At 35.7% G+C, this 19,377-nt stretch overlaps 1 long non-coding RNA gene across 23 annotated transcripts in view; it reads right to left on the bottom strand.

Annotated features, from left to right (window-relative positions):
- LOC128106537 (uncharacterized) overlaps positions 1-19,377 on the bottom strand; it is a 221,710-nt gene that overhangs the window by 142,250 nt on the left and 60,083 nt on the right. For 19 of the 23 annotated variants that reach the window (XR_008216789.1, XR_008216788.1, XR_008216794.1 and 16 more), the window contains one exon: positions 11,722-11,808. The exons of the other annotated variants lie outside the window; for them this stretch is intronic. This is a non-coding gene — a long non-coding RNA (uncharacterized LOC128106537). The remainder of the gene's footprint in view (positions 1-11,721; positions 11,809-19,377) is intronic. 23 annotated transcript variants of the gene reach the window in all.

The raw sequence follows: 19,377 nt of genomic DNA on the forward strand, positions 1-19,377 counted from the left end.
TATGATCTTTATGGTGCTGTAGGTGGGACTGTATTTTTGCTGTCTGTGCACACGTTATCTTCCTCTCACGATACAGAAACACTCTTTTAAAATGTAGTCACAAAACCAAATCTAAACCCGAACCCCTAAGTCCTGCTTTTAATATAGTCAAACAATTGACAGGGGCACAAAACATGAAATTTTATAACAAAGCAAATGTGCAATTAAAGCGAGTTAATTGACTTTTTCTCCTACGCTGAATACTTGTCAGAATAGGCTGTATGTTAACTGACTTTTACACATTCAGGTCCTTAAATGTAGGACAGACTAAGTGGTAGGTCACTGCAATAATTCAATGCTGAATGAAAAAAAAATGGAGCCTAAGTGACATTTAATTGTGGCAAACCATTCTTAGCATTTCTGAACTTAATTGGAAAGTAAAATTGACAAAATTAAATTTGGATGGTGCATTGAGACCAACAGAAATAAAATAGCTTATCTAGCTTCACAAGGATGCCCTTATAAGTGAATTTAATTGCTTGTTTTATCTAATTAGAAAGCCTCTAAATAGCAAAAAGATTATTAAGTTTTCTTCATTCATCATACTTTAATATTGTCAAAGTATTATAAATTACACGGTTTAAGTACTTTACCAACACGTTGCTTTTTAAGATAAGTAAAATTTTTTTCATTAAATCATCTCTTGTAAATTTCTCTAATACTATGAATTCATTTTTTATACATAAATCTTGTTACCTAGTTAATCTGGAAAGTAATGTACTGATAATACTTCTTCTCCGTTTGGAAAGCAGAGAAGCCACATAAGACACTGGTGTAGGTGGAAAAAAAAAAGATAATTCAAATCTCTGTAAAGCATATAACCGCATAAGATATCATCCTAAGGAATCAAAACTTTTTTTTTTCCTATTGTCTCTTGGCTTTTTGTTCCAGGCAACAATTTCCAAGATGTTTGCATGATTACTTCTTTTGGATACTTTTATTGTTGCTGTGAATAAATATCTGATAGAAAAATAACTTAGGGAGTATGGAATTTTTATTTATTTACTTATTTTTGTCACACAGTTCAGAAGAATTCAATCCATCATGGCAGTGGAGGCAAGAGTGGGGAAAACTAGTCTGCGGTACTCTGGAGGAAACAGAGAATGAAGAATGCAAGACTCCTTCTTTCTCCTTTACCCCATTTTTTTCCTGTCTTTGGTCCCATCTCATGAGCTGGTATGCCAACATTCAGAGTGTGTCATCTTCCCTCATCTAAGGCTCTTAGGAAACACCATCATTCAGACACCCAGAGGGCTATCTAATGCCCTAGGGCTTGTTTATTTCATCAAATACCATTTGCCTCGGGCACACTCTGTAGACACTAGAGAGTGCAAGAGATATGAGTATGGCAGTAATTTAAAATGAACCGTTGTAAAGTCTAGTCAGCTGCTTGGACCAGTTCCTTCACGAACACAAGATTCCAGCTCCACAGTCTGGGTTATTTATGAAGGAGATGAAACAAGCTAAAGATGCCAGCAGAGCATGATACGTAGGTAAAAACTATTGTGTTTGTAACTCCAATCTGCTAAACAGCTTAATTACTCAAATTTAAGTGTCCAAAATCATTTCTTATTATGTTTGGCTTAAAGGAACAATTAAGATTCAGAAAAGAATTCATGCAATAAATATAATAAAATACAACGACTTATATGTGTGGAGAGTTCCTACATGTATTCAAATCACAGCTATATCTTGGGGCTCATATGCCTCTAATTTGTTTAGTATTATAATAGACTACAATGGAATTCAATAGAAAGACCTCAAAAAACATTTTATGCTTATTTTCCTTGTCACAAGCTCTCACTTTGTTGTCTGTGGTCCCCAGAATAGCCTTAAAATCTTAATTCCCATGTCTCAGTTTCCCATGTTGCTAGAACTACAAGCTTTTACCACTGTACCCATATGACATTTAACTATAAATAACAAGAGTATTTAAATTAATAATAGCATGATAGCAAAGCTTTACTTGTTTAATCTAAACAGCAAGAATTGGTAAATTATAAAGAGATTTAGTTGTGATACTAAAGTCTACATTTAGACTACATTATTGGTAATGATTATGTCTGCTCATATATGTATAAAAACAGGGTAATTTCATTGAATGAAAATTCAAAGAAAATAATGAAGTGCAAATTCAATTTATGAAGAATCAAATCTTGCAAAAACTAAGACACTGTGGACACATCAGTCTGTGATGGCTATTCTTGGTTGCCAACATGACTATATCTGGAATGAACTACAATCCAGAAATAGAGGGGACATTTGAGCTAGGAAGACATACACCTTTGATCAGCATCTTAAGGCAAGAAGACACACCTTTAATCTGGGCCACACTAGCTACTGGAAGCCTATAAAAGGACATGGAAGAGAAGGAAGCTCTTTGCCTGCTTGCTTTCATGTTGTCCTTTCATTCATGGGCATTAGAGCCCACTTTTTCAGGATTCTAGCATCTACTGAAGATCAGCTGAGACATCCAACTTCATGGACTAAGGAACTTCTGGATTCTTGGACTTTCCATTCATAGCCAGCCATTTTTGGATTAGTTGGATGACAGCCTGTATATTTTAATAAATCCCCTATGTATAATATTTTATATATACATATTTATTTATTAGAATATTTAGGGGATTTATCAGAATATATATAGAGAGAATTAGAATATATGTGTATATATAGTCAGTCATTCTATAAGCTTTGCTATGCTAGGAAACTCTGACTAATACAATGTTAAAAACTTGATTTTAAAAGATTGTGAATATTTAGCTATTGCCAAAATCTTTGAATTGCATTCTGTATGCATTCTGTATGTTTTTATCTTTTCATTTGTTCAAGTATAAAATAAATCTTAAACATTGAGACAATAGTTGTCTTTGAATATGGAAAACAATTGATTAGAAAGAAATGTCAGGAAAAACTACCACCTGAGAAGACAGAAAGCATGAACATGATGCTGAAGTTAGTACTTAGGAAAGCATCTACAGAGCAATGGGACTCAACCTCCAGAGATCCAGAGAAACATTCATTACTCACATTCAGCCAACAACAGAACTTCTGAGCATTAAGTCATATGTGGCCTGGTCAAAGTCACAGGAAGACCAGATGGACCCTGATGGAGACTAGTATAGTGGGTAACATAGCCAAGAAGCCTTTGTCAAGGGTTTAACACATTCTGTGTCAAGCCAGCACCTTTACTTGGAAAAGGAGAATTCCATGACCAGCTCAAGCATCTACATGAACAGACACTGCCCATCCTCAGCAGACAATTATCCAATGCTGTCTGCTTTTTCAGTGAAGGCAGGCAAGGACACACAGAAAGCATGGCAGCTGGTGTTCCCTATCAAACAATATGAATTGAGTTAACATACAGAAATTAGATTCCATAACATTCTTGCAGCAAATGATTTTAAAATTGGTCATTAAAAAGTTAATAATTATGAGATTAATTGATGTTTAATAGTTTTAACTTATCATTTTTAGCGATATCATATTTAATTTTTCTAACTTTGCACTTTAGGGAGAATGGTCACATGTTTAAACGTAATTAACAGGCTAAGTTATGACATATAAACATTGGTTAATTAAACTTCCTCATTATCATTGACAGATGTATCTCAATAGTAATGATATAAAGGAATATTTTATTTGGGCTTTGATTTATGTAAATTGAGCTGAAAGTTTGATAGTGTACCAATTATTTTCCAGGTGTGACAGCAGGTCGAGCTTAGCTAAATTGAAGTTTAATTCTTTGTTGAAGAACTACCCATCTCAAACAATGAATGAATCCAGCTTATAATGACTAATGACTAATACAAACAATAGTCAAACAATATGTGTGGTGAACATATACAGACAAACAATGTCTGAGAGCGAAAACTAGAAGTATCCTTCTAAGAGTCACTGTGTCAGGAGGTGTCCTACATTGACAAGCACTTATGATGCTGTTTTATTCTAAAATTAGATTATGTCTGTTTCTAAGAAAATACAAAGACCACTGAGAAAACAGTCTGTTTCCAAAGAAGAACAGCATTGAAAACATCCCTAGATAGGGTATTGTATTAGCCCCTAGTAAGAGGAAACCATAACCAAATACAAAAAGGAAAAGGGCTGCTTCAGAGAGCAGGCACCATCTGAAATAGCTCAAGACAGGAGGGGAAAATTGTCACATTCAATGCATAGCTGCATCATGTGGCAGAGTCCACTTTAGAGAAGAGGTAGACATATTTGTGATTTAACTTAAAGACTGTCCACAAAGTCAGGAAAACAACAAAATGCACATCAGAAAACCATTTCTCACAGTGCATCATTATCTTTTTTTTACTGAATTTAAAAAATAATTTCAGTATAACTTAAAGAAGAATCCACTTATAAAAGAAAGGGAATTATTCATATTGTAAGTGATGCTGAAGGTAGAACTTGAGTGTGGCAATTAAACAGAGAGTTAATAGAGAAAAGGAGATGGATTAAAGACACAGCCTCCAGAAATGCCTGGTTGTTGAATAATCAATCACACTGGGGGAAGAATGCACACAGCTAAAGATGATCAAAGATGTCACTAATAAGATGGTTAATTTAGGAAAAGGAAGAGATAGAATTTCAGGGAAAAGATTGGAAGACTGCTTTTGCTGTCTTTTACCATAATCAAATAAGTTTTGTTTCAAGAGATATAGGCCAACATGGTTTTAGCATGATCTCATGAAGGAAAATATTTCATTTATTTTTGTTTTGTTTGTTGTTTTTGTTTTTCAAAACAGGGTTTCTCTGTCCAGCCCTTGCTGTCCTGTGATTCACTCTTTATATCAGGTTGGCCTTGAACTCACAGAACTCTGCCTACCTCTGCCTCCTGAGTTCTGGGATTAAAGGTGTGGGCCACCCTGGATGAAGGGAAACAATTTAAATGCCACTGGCTTAAACGCCTACATTTTGTCCTCTGCCAGCATCATGTCCTAGATGCTATCTGTTCTGCAATCTGTACTGCAGAAACCAAATTTATGTGGAACTTAAGTCAGTTTAGCAAAAAACACAACTCACCTACAACCCCAAGGTAACACAATCCACAAATGTGAAAATGTGAGCTTTCAAAACAGAAATACCTAAATATATATATTACAAAACTGTATACATAAGAAATAAACTTTGGAATTTCTTTCTGCTATTTAGGCTTTGAAAGTAAGCTTGATTTGGACTTTAAGCCAATAAGGGACAGGAATAAGTGTGACTGCAGTGCTTCAGAGACTTGTGTCTGTGTTCCATGAACGGCCTCTGCCAAATATCAAACAAAGACTTTCGCAAATTTTACTTTTATAAGATGATAATCTTATAAAGATATTGTCATCTTGGTATGTTTTTGTTAATTTAGAAGAGTGATGGAACACCGGTGTTAAGAGAGTGTTTGCCTCCATTATGTTAGAGACAATAAGTGTTAAGATGTTTAATCTCAGTGACATACCAGTTTTTCATTACTTTAGTCAGTTGCAGATTTCAGCATCCAGCTGATAGTTTCCTGTGTGAGGTCACAGGGCTAAACTGTTCCTGTGTCTCTTTTTTAAGTATGTTAACCTCTTTCTTTTTATCAATAACCTGAATTACTTTTATCTTTTTGCAACTTTCTGACCTTCTAAGATTAATGCAACTGTAAAAGAATGAAGGACCCTTGGGAAGATAACCTTGCCAAAAATACAGTTCATGCCATCATTTTGCAAATCGTGTCCTTATATTGTAAATACCCTGGCTAACAGAAATGTTGATGTGGTACATGGCTCATTTTTACCATTAAAGTCACAAGTGTATCTGAATATATACTTATGCCAAACACTTAAGGCATCAAAACATGACAAAACAAAGACAGAATTCAATAGGCATTAACATTTTAAGCAGAAAACAATATCTTCTTAATTTCTGTAATTTGTGTTTTTCTAGTAAAGGAAACATAACAAGCATTAAAGAAAAGATTGGACGCATTTCTTCACCAGGTCAGTGCAGTAATGTGCATACAGTTATAAATATAGGCTGTGGGAAACTATTGATGATTCAAGACAAAGATCAGAAATTGTATCTCAGAAAGACAAGAGAGGACTCTTTTTTAATACAACATGAGCTACATTCAGCTTTCAGAAGTGAAAAAAAAGAACAGAAAATAAATTATCTGGAAGACTGTCCAACTCTTCAGCCTGTCTCTGGTTTGAATATTCAGTCAGTGTTTGAGCACAAAGGCAAAAAATAACCAAACATCAAAATTACAAGAGCAGGAAGAAACTAATGAAGGTATAGGGATCATTTATTATCATGATCCCTCCAATTAGACTGTCAGATACACTAGTCTCTCAGAGCAGGGGGATTTCAGCAGATACTTGTGATCAGAGCAGAGGGGCAAATCCTCTAGGAAGCTCTCACGCTAGCTCTCAGGGGGAATCATCTAAAGGGCATTTTCTCTTATAATTTCATGAGGAACTTGAATATTTTATGGGTTCAAATGCTTTAGTAATTATAAAATAGCCCATTTCAAATGAATGGTAATGTATAATTATAACTTTAGAAACATACTTCATAATTATATGGTCTCAGAGATGTAAGGAAATGGAAATAAAAACAAATAAATCAAGCTCAGCTATGAATACCTGAATGTAGCTTCCTTTCAACACCAAAACCTAAACTTTGTAGTTCTTCACTTTGAAGGTGATGACTCACACAATTTTGCAGATTGAAAAATCAGAAGGTGGCAAAAGTATAATGAATTACTTAATTGAAAGGTAAAATGTGGAATTCTACAAATTGCAGGTCCCTGGAACACTCAAAGTTATGACTCCTGAGAAATGAAGGAATAAAATTAATTCAATGTTTATTCCTCACTGTGTCATACATACTATTTTATCTAATCTCCTTGACAAACATTTTAAAAGGACACATTATTTTTAATTTTCAGATGGTGAAAGTAAAGATCCAAATGCCTAGAGCTATTATGCAAGATCATACAGCATGCCAAGGAACTCTCATCTCCTTACTTAGGTCTTATTATTTCTCTTATGCATGTTATGGGGAAGGTCAACAAGTTTCCTGGGTAGACATGTCTCCAGTAGTCTTTGGAACTTCATGAGTCTGTATATTTTCTAAAGTAAGCCATTTCTCTTTTCGAGTATCATTTCTCCAAAATGTAGATATTTCTAACATTCTACCTCCAAAGTTAAATGAGAGACATGGAAATACTTTGTGAATTATAAGATATTACTTAAATGTGGGTATAAAAGAAATTGATTCCTTTATTTTGTATTAGCATAAATAAATAATTGTAATTTCAATGGAGTAGGTAAAAATTAGTTTAAATAATCTGCAAAACACTTTTATGGGTATAAGTCGGGACAGAGGTAGAAAACAAAACATGTTTTTGTGGGAAATATAAGAAGCTCAGGAGCAGGAAGACTGCTGTGAGATTGTGTCTTCTGGACATTACAGGGGTACTGTACTACTGGACTCTCAACAGCTGTATCTACCTGTACAAGATCACACAAAACAACATCCCTGACCAGATGGGGAAGGAGCTCATAAGGCACCACTCCAGTTGTGGAGCTATAGGCAGTGGGACTCAGTTGAGAGCAGAAAAGTTGGTTTTCTTTAGGCAGGAGCCTCTTGGGGGTTTCCAGTGCCTCGCAGCTCAGCTCTACACTCATGTGCATACAGGCATCACTAAAGAGACATAGTAGGTTGTGTGTATATGTGTATATACATTTATATATGTGTATATATATGTAAATATATGTGTAAGTATATACATACATGTGTATATATATGATTATAAAAGAGACATAAGTCAGAAGGGGAATGTTGAGACTATGAGACAGGAGGGTCTGAAGGGTATTGAAAGGGCTGGGTATAATCAAAATGCATTTTACTCATATATGAAAAGATAAAAATAAATAAAATTTTTAAAACATTTTATAAACACATAAGTTGGCTATTTAAGTCATATTTTCCATAAAGTAAACAATATCATTTGAAATAACATATATTATAGCCTGCTATTTTAAGAAAATAATTGAGTTTATACATTACCAAAATTAAGACTATTAGCTACTAACTATATTTAATGAGTTCATTCAAATAAATTTCATATTTATAGTTAGGATATCAAATTAAAGTTTTATTGCTCCATTTGAAATACAGTTTGTCTAATGGAACCAACATTGTAAAGCATCCTTCCAGAGTAACAAAAGCTCATAATTGTGGTTATGGTAAGAATGGGTGAAGTTGAGGGCAGCAAACATTTATAGTGAATGAATCCACACATTAATAATTTAGATTGACAGTAAGGAATTAGTCTTTGTTTTGCTATTTATAAGGACTAGAAAGAATTTATTTTATACCATAAGCAATTAATTATATATTAATGACTAGTTGCTAAGAAATGAAAATATAAGCCACAGAGATTAGAAATATCATTAAAATCAGGCATTCCAGAAGTATTACAGTTCTTTATTCTTATGATAGCTGATGTGAAAAGCATTTCTATATAAAACAGAAACTTCTGGGTAAAATGATTTGATATGTATTTAGATACATGGGTCTGAAAAGATTAGTGGTGGTGTCTTAGGGTTTTTATTGCTGTAATGAAATACCATGACTAAAGGGCAAGTTGGGCAGGAAAGGATGTATTAGGCTTAAACTTCTACATTGTTGAAGGAAGTGAGGACAGGAACTCAGAGAGGGCAGGATCCTGGAAGTAGGAGCCGATGCAGAGGATATAGAAGTGTGCTGCATGCTTTCCCTGGTTTGCTCAGTCTGTTTTCCTATAGAACCCAGGACTACCAGCCCAGGGATGGTGCCACCTACAATGGGCGGGGCCCTTCCACATTGATCACTAATTAAGAAAATGCCTTACAGTTGGATCTTATGGAAAAACTGTCTCAACTGAGGCTCCTTCCTCTCTGATGACTCTAGCTGTGTCAAATACACACACACACGCACACGCACACGCACACGCACACGCACACGCACATGCACACGCACACCAGTCAGTGCAAGTGGTCAAAGAAGATAATGGATTTTGGGTGAATAAATGTTATTAATTAATAAAGTTTTGAGATACCACCCAGGATCACAGGACCTAAGTACTGAAGCTGTTTTATGTAAAGATTTGGGGTTTGTAAATTGTAGCTCAATGGACTGTAGATTATAAAACACATTGGTAATCTGAAAGTGAGTTAATACCTGGGGATAAGTATAAAAACCAGTAGTTCCACCACAGAAAAGTAGATTATAAGAGAATATCCCAAGGCTGCCTTCATGGATGTTTAGGTTATAAAGAATAACTTAGGAAAAAATTGAAGCCTGTATTTATAGTACTGTAGAAAGGAATTTAATTGAAGAAGAACTAAGCTTGTAAAACCGTGGAGAACCTAAACCATAAAGGACAATTCCTCAAGAAAGAACAACTAATAAAACAACTTCAGTGATCCAACTTGATCCCTCAGCCTTAGGAGGAAAGGGTGTGATATACAGATAAGTCAATGAGGCCCTCTGTGCACCAGCAGAGAGTTCGATACCCATGTACTCACTGGCAGCACTAAGTGGACTCAGTGGGTTTTAAAAAATAAAATAAAGAGCATGCAAATTTGGAAGGGAATGCTGAGGTAGGGCATAGGGGAGGAAGTGAAAAGGAGAGAATAGAGGATGAGGGTGGATTTGGTAATTAACTTTTTAAACAGAAATTAAAGAAAAAAAATTAAAAGTATCATCTTTGTTATCATTGTAAAAATAATGAACTCACAAATGAAATTACAAATGCATATGGGAAAAAAATCTATTAGTTGAGTTAGCTGGAGCAATTAGTTAGATAACTAATTCAACATTATCTAACTGTTACTAATGCAAACACAAATTTACTTTAAAACAAAGCAAATTAATTATGTTTCTGTGCCTAAATATATAAGGAAAAGTAAAAATGAAGAACTACTAGTCTGTTTTAAGAAGGAAGTGACCCTAAAATTGAGCCAAATGGGAATGTTGCAAAGACTACATACAAGCAAAATTTTTCAAAATAATGATAGTGTTAACTCACAAAGAAATGGCACAATGATGTGGAAAACCCACAAAGGAGATTGTGGGAGACATTGAGAGGTGGAAAAAAAACTCAAAGTCTGTATGAAGAATTCTGTAAATAAATGCCCATGAATGAATAGGGTAAATTAGTGAAAGCTACCACAATGAACATTGTAGCTAGAGATTTTTCCAGTCCCATCGGGGCCTGCAGCCACTCAGACCCAATTAAACACACAGAGACTTATATTACTTATAAACTGTATAAGCCGTGGCAGGCTTCTTGTTATCTAGTTCTTATATCTTAAATTAACCCATTTCTATTAATTTATAAATTGCCACATGGCTTGTGGCTTACCGGTACTTTACATCTTACTTCTCATGGTGGCAGTGGCTGGCAGCATCTCCTGATTCAGCCTTCCACTTCTCAGAATTCTCCTCTCTCTTTGTCCCACCTATACTTCCTGCCTGGCTACTGGCCAATCAGCACTTTATTAAATAACCAATCAGAGCAACATATTCACAGCATATAGATATCCACAGTAGAACATGCGCTTGGCAAGCAGGTGTTGGATATTAATCACCAGTGAAGGATTGTTAAAATGAGGGAGATTGGAGAGATGATTAACCTTGAGAACAAAGCCTTCTATAATCCTAACTTTTGTTGTGGGAGCTGTTGAATTATTTTATAGAAAAGTCAGTTTCCCTTTCTCTTGATCCTCCATGAATTTTCTTCCCATTTAGCCTTCTGGTATCAGCTATAGTAAGAATGCTCTCATTGTATGTGGGTTCTTAGACAGTGGTCTGTCCAGAATCTCACACTGTGAGCAATAAATCTTCCCTTTTGAATCACCCAGGTGCCAGTGTTCTGTTTTATGAGCACAATAAGGCTTTTGGTGGTCACCATTTCTTAGATCCTGAAAGTCTAAAAAAAAAAAAAAAAGAAGCAGAATGAAGGATAAACAAACTCACAGACTCACAGTTAGTTATTTAAACACTAAGTCATGGTCAGTGACTATGAAGGTCTCAGATACATAGTTCCAGAGAGACAAAGACCCTTCGTTAAATGGAGAGAGAAGCAAATGACAACGAACTACTCAAGAACAACAGTGGGAGCCAGAAGAAAGGGAAATAGAATGTAGAAAGAGAAAACCATATTATTTTTTCAAATATTTTAAACATTCTCTGACAATTTCATATACACACATATGCATGGCACTTACAAAAATTAAATTTAGAAAAGCTATATCTAGGCAGTTAATATGTTAATTTAATTTAAACATATTAAATGTGCATGTTAAAATATTAATGATAAACAGTTATTGTTTTATTGCAGGATATCCATTTTCTTCTCAGACAAGCCCCCTTTGATATTTATGTAGCCATACAAATGTCATAATTAGAGTATATTCAAATTATACACATAGTACCTTTCCATTAGCTTCCACTCATGGCCATATTGAAGGTTTTAGCTAGGAAGAATGAACTAAAAGATAAAAGTTTTGTGTATGTATAGCTGCACTGTTTTAACGCAAGCCAAAACCAGGAAGCAGCTGCTTCATACCTGCAATTGGATGTGGCCTTGAGAAACAGTCGTGAAGCAGATGTATTTCATAAGAAGAAGGACAGTAAGGTACATACAATGATTTCACTTACTGTCGGCTCTGGAGTCTTGTGGTTCAAGTAGCTATAGAAGTATATCCACAAGGCTGTATGTATTCACCAAGCCCTTAATCGAAACTCCTGTAAAATATAATTCATAGCAGTCTGAGGATGTGGATAGAAGGGTGGATGAGTGAATGGGTAGGTGAGTGGATAGGTGGGTGGATGGGTGGGTAGGAGGATGGATGGGTAGATGGATAAATGGGTGAATGAATGGGTGGATGGATGGAAGAAGGCCTGAGTATGAATGATTCTGTATCTTGTATTGGTGATTACTAGAGAGTACTCACTGTAAATTATTCAAGTAGCTATCACGTGGATACACATATTTAAAAAAATGGTTCATCTAATACTGTCACTGGACAAATGTTGATACAGTTAATTTCTCCAACACTGAAGAATTCAAAAGCAGAGGAGATTCACAGTCATACCATACAGCCAAGGTTTGTTACAAAGAAAGAAAGAGAACTCCAACAGGATGTGATCTGAAAACCAGAGTCCATTTTCCTTCCTGGAGAGTCTAGGCTCTTATGTTTGGGGCATGAGAAAGCTCCAGTTCCTCCCTCTAGATTAGTTGGTTTGACTGTTTTGGTGGATAGGTTAATTCAAAGACAGAGTTTATTGGCTCCTGCCAAGATCACAACAAGAATATTGAAAGATCCAATCAGCAGTTTTCCATTTCCTGGGGTAGACCTACTAAGTTTTTGTCTCAGGAAAAAAGAACTGAGAAATCAAACATCTTATTGTGACTTGGAAAACAGCTTTGTCTACTTATGACATCTCTTATCATCACTTTTCCTATTAGGTCACTAATTGACTCCTCGTCCATCAATGCCAGCTAGCCAGCAGTAGAGCATTACATGTTTTGTTCTTAAATAAATTGTTATTCTAGGAATGACTTTGCTTTCCAGGAAATAAAGCCTTGTCTCTCTTTCTCTGTCTCTTTCTCTGTCTCTCTCTGTCTCTGTATCTCTCTCTCTCTCTCTCTCTCTCTCTCTCTCTCTCTATATATATATATATATATATATATATATATATATATGAAATTTGGAGAAAGATATAAATGAATAATATGAAGGACAGAAGGATCAAATTGAGGTTCATAGTATTACATACATAGCAATCCAAAAAGTACATTACGTGGTACAAAAAGCACAAGTCAACAGAGCATGAAAATATTACTGTTGTGTATCTAGAAATTAGGGTCTAATAATAAGTCAAATCAATATTAAATGATATACCAAAACAAAAAGTAGACATCTCAATAAAATATAAAAGTATGACAAATTAATCAAATTGTTTTATAAGATATAATGTTTGTAGATTATGAAGTTGTAATGTATGGAAGACTTTAAGGAAACAGTTACGTGCCTTATCCAATACACATTAGGAGTGTGTCTATGTCTGAGATACTTCTATCCAACTTAAGCATAAATACATAATGTAACACATTTGGGGAAATCAATTCTGTCTTTAATAAAGTAAATTTCAATAACTATCTTATATTCAATATGCTTTATAAACATTGTGCAACTATGTAGTAAACTGAAAATTAATGACAAACACTTTCAAATTCCCTATCCACCATCCAAAGAAGTAACTAAAAATTCTAATTAAGCTGGGCAGTTGTGGCATACGCCTTTAATCCCAGCACTCCAGAGGCAGAGGCAGATGGATCTCAGTGAGTTTGAGGCCAGCCTGGTCTACAAAGAGTGTTCCAGGATAGGTTCCAAAAGCTACACAGAGAAACCCTATCTCGAAAAACAAAAACAAAAACAAAAAAGTTGTAATTAAATAAATCAATACTTTGAAAAAATTCACCTAAATTAAGATAAAGAAGGAAACTTACATGATGTGCTTATATTAACCTATGAAGGCCAGGAGTAGTGGTGCATGCCATTAATGCCAGCACTCAGCAGGCAGAGACAGGTGGATTTCTGTAAGTTTAAGGCCAGCCTGGTCTGCATTGCAAGTTCCAGGATAGCCAGAACTATACAGTGAAACCCTGTCTCAAAAAAAGAAAACAAAGAAAAAGAAAAAAGAAAACCACAAATAAAGTAAAAACAGTATCTTAAAAGTTTGTAGCTAGGAAATCAAGAATTAAAAAAAAACATATAATATAACTGAAACAATTAATGAAACGAGCATGAGAATATTATTTAATGAAATTTAAAATAAGTAGACTATAAAAGATTTATTTTGGAAATAAGGTAATGATACAGTGAAAAGGTTCAAAAAGACAAAATTTAATTTTACTTGAAACTGTTAAAACCCCAACAAATTAAATCAAGTATGGAGTACCCAGGGGTCCAGGGGCTAGCTATGTCTAGCGTGGGATATGTGAGGGAAAAAATCTACGTACATTATGTTCTTATGTCTGTTAACTTTATTTCTCTGAGACAAAATGCTGTCAATTCAGCTATAGCTCCACCAGGCATTCAAGGCAGGAACAACTCTAGACACACCAAGCTCTATATCCATCTACTTTATTTCTCTGGGATGAAATCCTGTCTACATAGCTACAGTTCCGTCCAGTTCCCTTGTTCATAGTCCTGTTAACGACTAAACTCCTATGCTTCCAGCCTCATCTTCGTCCTCTGTATCCTCTTTCTCCATCTCTGCTGCTCTCTACTCCTAGCACTCAGGAAACTCTACCCGAGATCTGCTTACCCTCTACGGAATCTCTGTTGTCCTCTTCTCTTCTCTTACACCAGGCTGTTCTGTCACTGTCTACAGAAAATGCCTGCCCTTTCTTTCCTTGGGCATGTGGCTCCCTGCCTCCTCAGGAATGTTGTTTTACCTTTCACCTTGATATGTAAAAATCGCTTTTGTTCTCAGTCAAAATGCTCTGGAGAACCACTAGGCCTCCTCAAGGGCAAGGGGATGGTCTGAGCTTCATTAGCTCAGGAAACAAAGCTAGGCATCTCCCACCAGCTTGTCTCCTAAACTTAGCAGGGCAGTTAGTAACTTAGTAGGTTCAGCAGGTCTGGGGAGTTAAACTGTTTACCAATTGGTCGGGGCATGCAAGGATTTCTTAGCAGAAGACAGCTGGAATATTAAAGGCTGGGTAACACCAAATATTCATAATAAATGACTTGGCCTTTTGACAGACCCTTGGCTGATCAAAGTTCAGCGTTAATAAACAGCTGAATCTCTATGATATATTCTTGCGGCCTGTAAGAATCAAGAACTTAAAATGATATAATTCCAATTAAAATAAAAATAGAACTATGGGTACAACTGATACTCAGATATCCAACAATGTAAAAAAATATTGAGGAAATGGTAAAGGAAAAAATAGAAAACTCTTTGAGTAGACAGAAGACTTCAGAATCAAATCAGAAATTTTAAAGTCTGAATGATTCTCACAATATAATTTAGAAACAATAATTTTATTTAGTCATTTGTTATTTGGATCTTCAAGACAGGGTCTTGTATACTCCAGGCTGGCCTCAAATTTACTATGTAGCTGAGGATGACCTTGAATTCCTAGTCTTCCTGCCTTTACCTTCTTAGTTTTGTGCTTACAGTGTATCCTACCACAATGCGTTTATACCATTTCCGGAATGGAAACATTCTACCACCTGACCTATAACAAATCTAGAGCCCCTGAATAAATTATTTTAATTATTTATATGCAAACATACACAGGATTGTCTTAATGGATTTTTACAAGTGAGAAGTTTCAAGGAACTGGTCATTTTATTTCCCTGTAATTAAAAAATGTTACGCTGAGTAACCTGGGTCATAGGAATTTTGAAATTCTCTACAGGGGTCATCTGCCCTACTGTTGGTACAATCAGAACCTAGGCATGTTATAAGAATCATGAAAATGTAATGTGAGGATATTAGGTTGTCAATAATCACAGCCTCTTCACAAACACAGGGGTTCTGCTTGAAGTGATCAAAAGAGTGCAGTTTGACACAATTTGGTTGAACTTTTTCTGTTCTTATAAAAAGCTATTGGGGGACTGGCGAGATGGCTCAGAGTTTAAGAGCACTGACTGCTCTTCTAGAGGTGCCGAGTTCAATTTCCACCAACTACATGGTGGCTCACGACCATCTATAATGAGATCTGGTGCCCTCTTCTGGTGTGCAGACATACATACAAACAGAACACTATAAGAAAAATAAAAATAAAAATAAAAAAATGAAAAGCTATTGGATGACAAAAACATCAAAAGTTTTCCATGATTTCTTTTGTAAGTGTTCAGGACTTTTAACGATACCAAAAGTCATACAAATTAATCTATGTAGGTCTGGAGAGATGCCTAAGCATTTAAGAGAGAGGGTTGTGCAAACAGAGGACGATGGGTCTGGATCTCAGCATCCATGTAAAATCGAAGCATAGTCCTGTGCTCATCTGTAACGCCAGCACTGAGGGAATTTGAGACAGAATCCTCCAAATACAGGAGAGGCAGCTAGATGCCAGCCAGTCTAACCCTAGGTGCAGCCAGAGACTCTGCCTCAAAGGAATAAGATAGAGCAGGATAGACAACAGCTGAAGGTCTCCCCAGCCCCTCAACATATGTGCTTCCACACACATTTGTACATACATCTCACATACCTGTGACACACTTGTACACAAAGATGAACTAATAAATTAAATTATAAATGTTAAATTTAAAAAAATGTATTAAACACTCGTATTTTCAACTTTCTTTTACTAATTAATAAAAAAATAATAGAGTAACAGCACCTTCTTCACAAAGATTTATGTGATAGCTAAAACTTTACCTTTGTATGTAGAAACTAAAAAGCACCAAATTCACAAAAGTAGACAGCCAAATGTTGGTTATCTGAAGTTGGGGACAGTATCAAAGGATGCTAGTAAAGAGACTTAATTACAACTAGACAGAATGAATGCATTCCATAGGTCTGTTCAATACATCTGCAGTTTAGCGTCATCATTTACACTTCAGTATCCAAAAAGACAATGAAACTGTGTTTAAATTTGCTTTTTAAACCACATACAAAATTCAAACAGCAAAATAATTTCTTCCTGACAAGAAAAACTATGTTTATTAATAGAAAACTGGGCATAAAATACTTTCTAAAAAATGCTAGAGTATGCTATGGTTTGAAAACGTGTAAGTAGAAATTTTACTTAACTTATGCAACAAAAGCCAAGAGATCCCTAAGCTTATGTTAGTAGCTTAAAAATAACGTGTGGAATAATGTATGTCCATATATATTATGAAAAAACACATGAAGAAATTTTAATGAAAATTTCCTATTTTTCAAAAGCAATGATAGTTTTCTGATGCATGTTAAAATGTATTATTTAAATATGCTCCTTTTACTGTAACTAACATATTGAGGATCTGTGCTTTCTATAGCACTGCCTAAAGTATAAGAGCAATTTTTCTTTTCCAATATTTAAATGTTCATATAATTGTCTGTAGAATAAGCAGGTAAGAAAATATAGTAGTTACAATTAAAATTATCTTGTATATTATAATAGTCAATAACTACGGTGAAAGTGCTACATAAAAGTACAATGGCAAAACATTTAATAAAGAAAAATTACCAGATTTAAAGTGTTTGGCATGTGAAAATGCTGTTTAACATTTTTTTTTATGAAGAAAATGAATGCTTTCCCATTTCCAGTGAGTAAGAGGGAGAGATACTGTAGCTAGAGTTTTTCTGCCTGGCCCACAGGCAGGGCAAATCTCTCTCACCTGCCAGTCACACAGCCACTCAGACCCGACCAAGTAAACACAGAGACTTATATTGGTTACAAACTGTATGGCCGTGGCAGGCTTCTTGCTAATTGTTCTTACAGCTTAAATTAATCCATTTCCATTAATCTATACCTTGCCACATGGCTCATGGCTTACTGGTATCTTCACATGCTGTTTGTCATCGTGGCAGCTGGAAGTGTCTCTCTGACTCAGCCTTCCACTTCCCAGCTTTATTCTCCTCCTTGTCCTACCCACACTTCCTGCCTAGCCAATGGCCAATCAGTGTTTTATTTATTGACTAATTAGCAACACATTTGCCATACAGAACATCCCACAGCACTTCCCCCTTTTTTTTTCAAAAAGGAAGGTTTTAACCTTAACAAAGTAAAATTACATATAATTTGGGAATTTGGGCGTAGCTTCTCTTACTATTTCCTGCTGGAGGGGGGCGCTGTATCTTATGGGGACACAAAGAAAATTTTAGGATTATGGAATAGTCCATGAGGCTGTATTTTCTGAGCCAGTTGCCTTCAAACCATTCTGGATGTTGGATCATCTGGGCCATGGTGTCATCGGAGACCTTTCAGGGGGTCTTGGCTGGTCAAACCTGATGTATCTTAATCTGGAACAAATCCATAGCCTCTGGCTTTCTGTGGGAACAAAACAGACTCTTTTCCAAAGCAACATATCCTTATATCCAAATTTTGAAGTCCAGGTACCTTTAAAATATACATATTGGTTTAACTCAACATCTTTTACAATCAAATGTTTTTCTGCAGTTAAAAATCCCAAAGACAACACAATCCAGATTCTCTGTGTAATATTCATCTTTACGTGGCTTATTTTTTTATATTAATTTTACTGTCTCTTTAAAGACTTTATTTTTTAAAACTATGTATTTGTTTCTATAACTCTATATATCACCTTTTTTGTCTCTTTCAAGCCTACGTATCTTTTACACACATTGTAAACTATTACATCTGAATCTGTCTTATTGTGAATCTATTGCTTTAAACTGCAGCAACTGTGGCTGCTGGCTCCACCCACCTCAGCTTCCCAACATGGCAGTGTTACGTTTTCCACCAGCTCTGGGAACTATCATGGGTCTATGCTTTTAGCCAAGCAGCCTGTAGCCCAGAAACCTCTTTTTTTTTTTTTTGTTTTGTACTAGCAAAGGCTAAATCCACCATGCAGCTTAATGTGCCACTTGCAGAGGCCTCATAGGGCAGGTCGAGCGCGCATGCTAGGAACCCACCAGTAGCTCAAACCGGCAGCTGCCGCTCATTTGAGAGAGACAATTAGGAACTGTATTTAGCTCCATTTTAGAATCTTTTTTCTCAGTTTTTAGGTGGAAACTCTTGCCACCACGTTGGACGCCATTTGTAGCTAGAGTTTTCCTGCCTGGCCCACAGGCAGGGCAAATCTCTCTCACCTGCCAGTCCCACAGCCACTCAGACCCGACCAAGTAAACACAGAGACTTATACTGGTTACAAACTGTATGGCCGTGGCAGGCTTCTTGCTAACTGTTCTTATAGCTTAAATTAATCCATTTCCATTAATCTATACCTTGCCACATGGCTCGTGGCTTACTGGCATCTTCACATGCTGTTTGTCATCGTGGCGGCTGGCAGTGTCTCTCTGACTCAGCCTTCCACTTCCCAGCTTTATTCTCCTCCTTGTCCCGCCTACACTTCCTGCCTAGCCAATGGCCAATCAGTGTTTTATTTATTGACTAATTAGCAACACATTTGCCATACAGAACATCCCACAGCAAGATACTCCTCTTCCAAGTAGAATTTAATAACCATGTTTGGATTTAAAATGTCTCTTTGTAAACAGATTTAAGAAAAGAAGTGGCTTGCAACAGCTAACACTATTAGGAGAAAATTAATATGAAAGAGAAAATTAATGTATTCATTCTTACATTATAGTGTATAATTTAGATGACAATATATGCATATAGAT

Source organism: Peromyscus californicus, unplaced genomic scaffold (assembly GCF_007827085.1).
Source record: "Peromyscus californicus insignis strain IS unplaced genomic scaffold, ASM782708v3 Scaffold_9__1_contigs__length_137607984, whole genome shotgun sequence".
Lineage (NCBI taxonomy): Eukaryota > Metazoa > Chordata > Mammalia > Rodentia > Cricetidae > Peromyscus > Peromyscus californicus.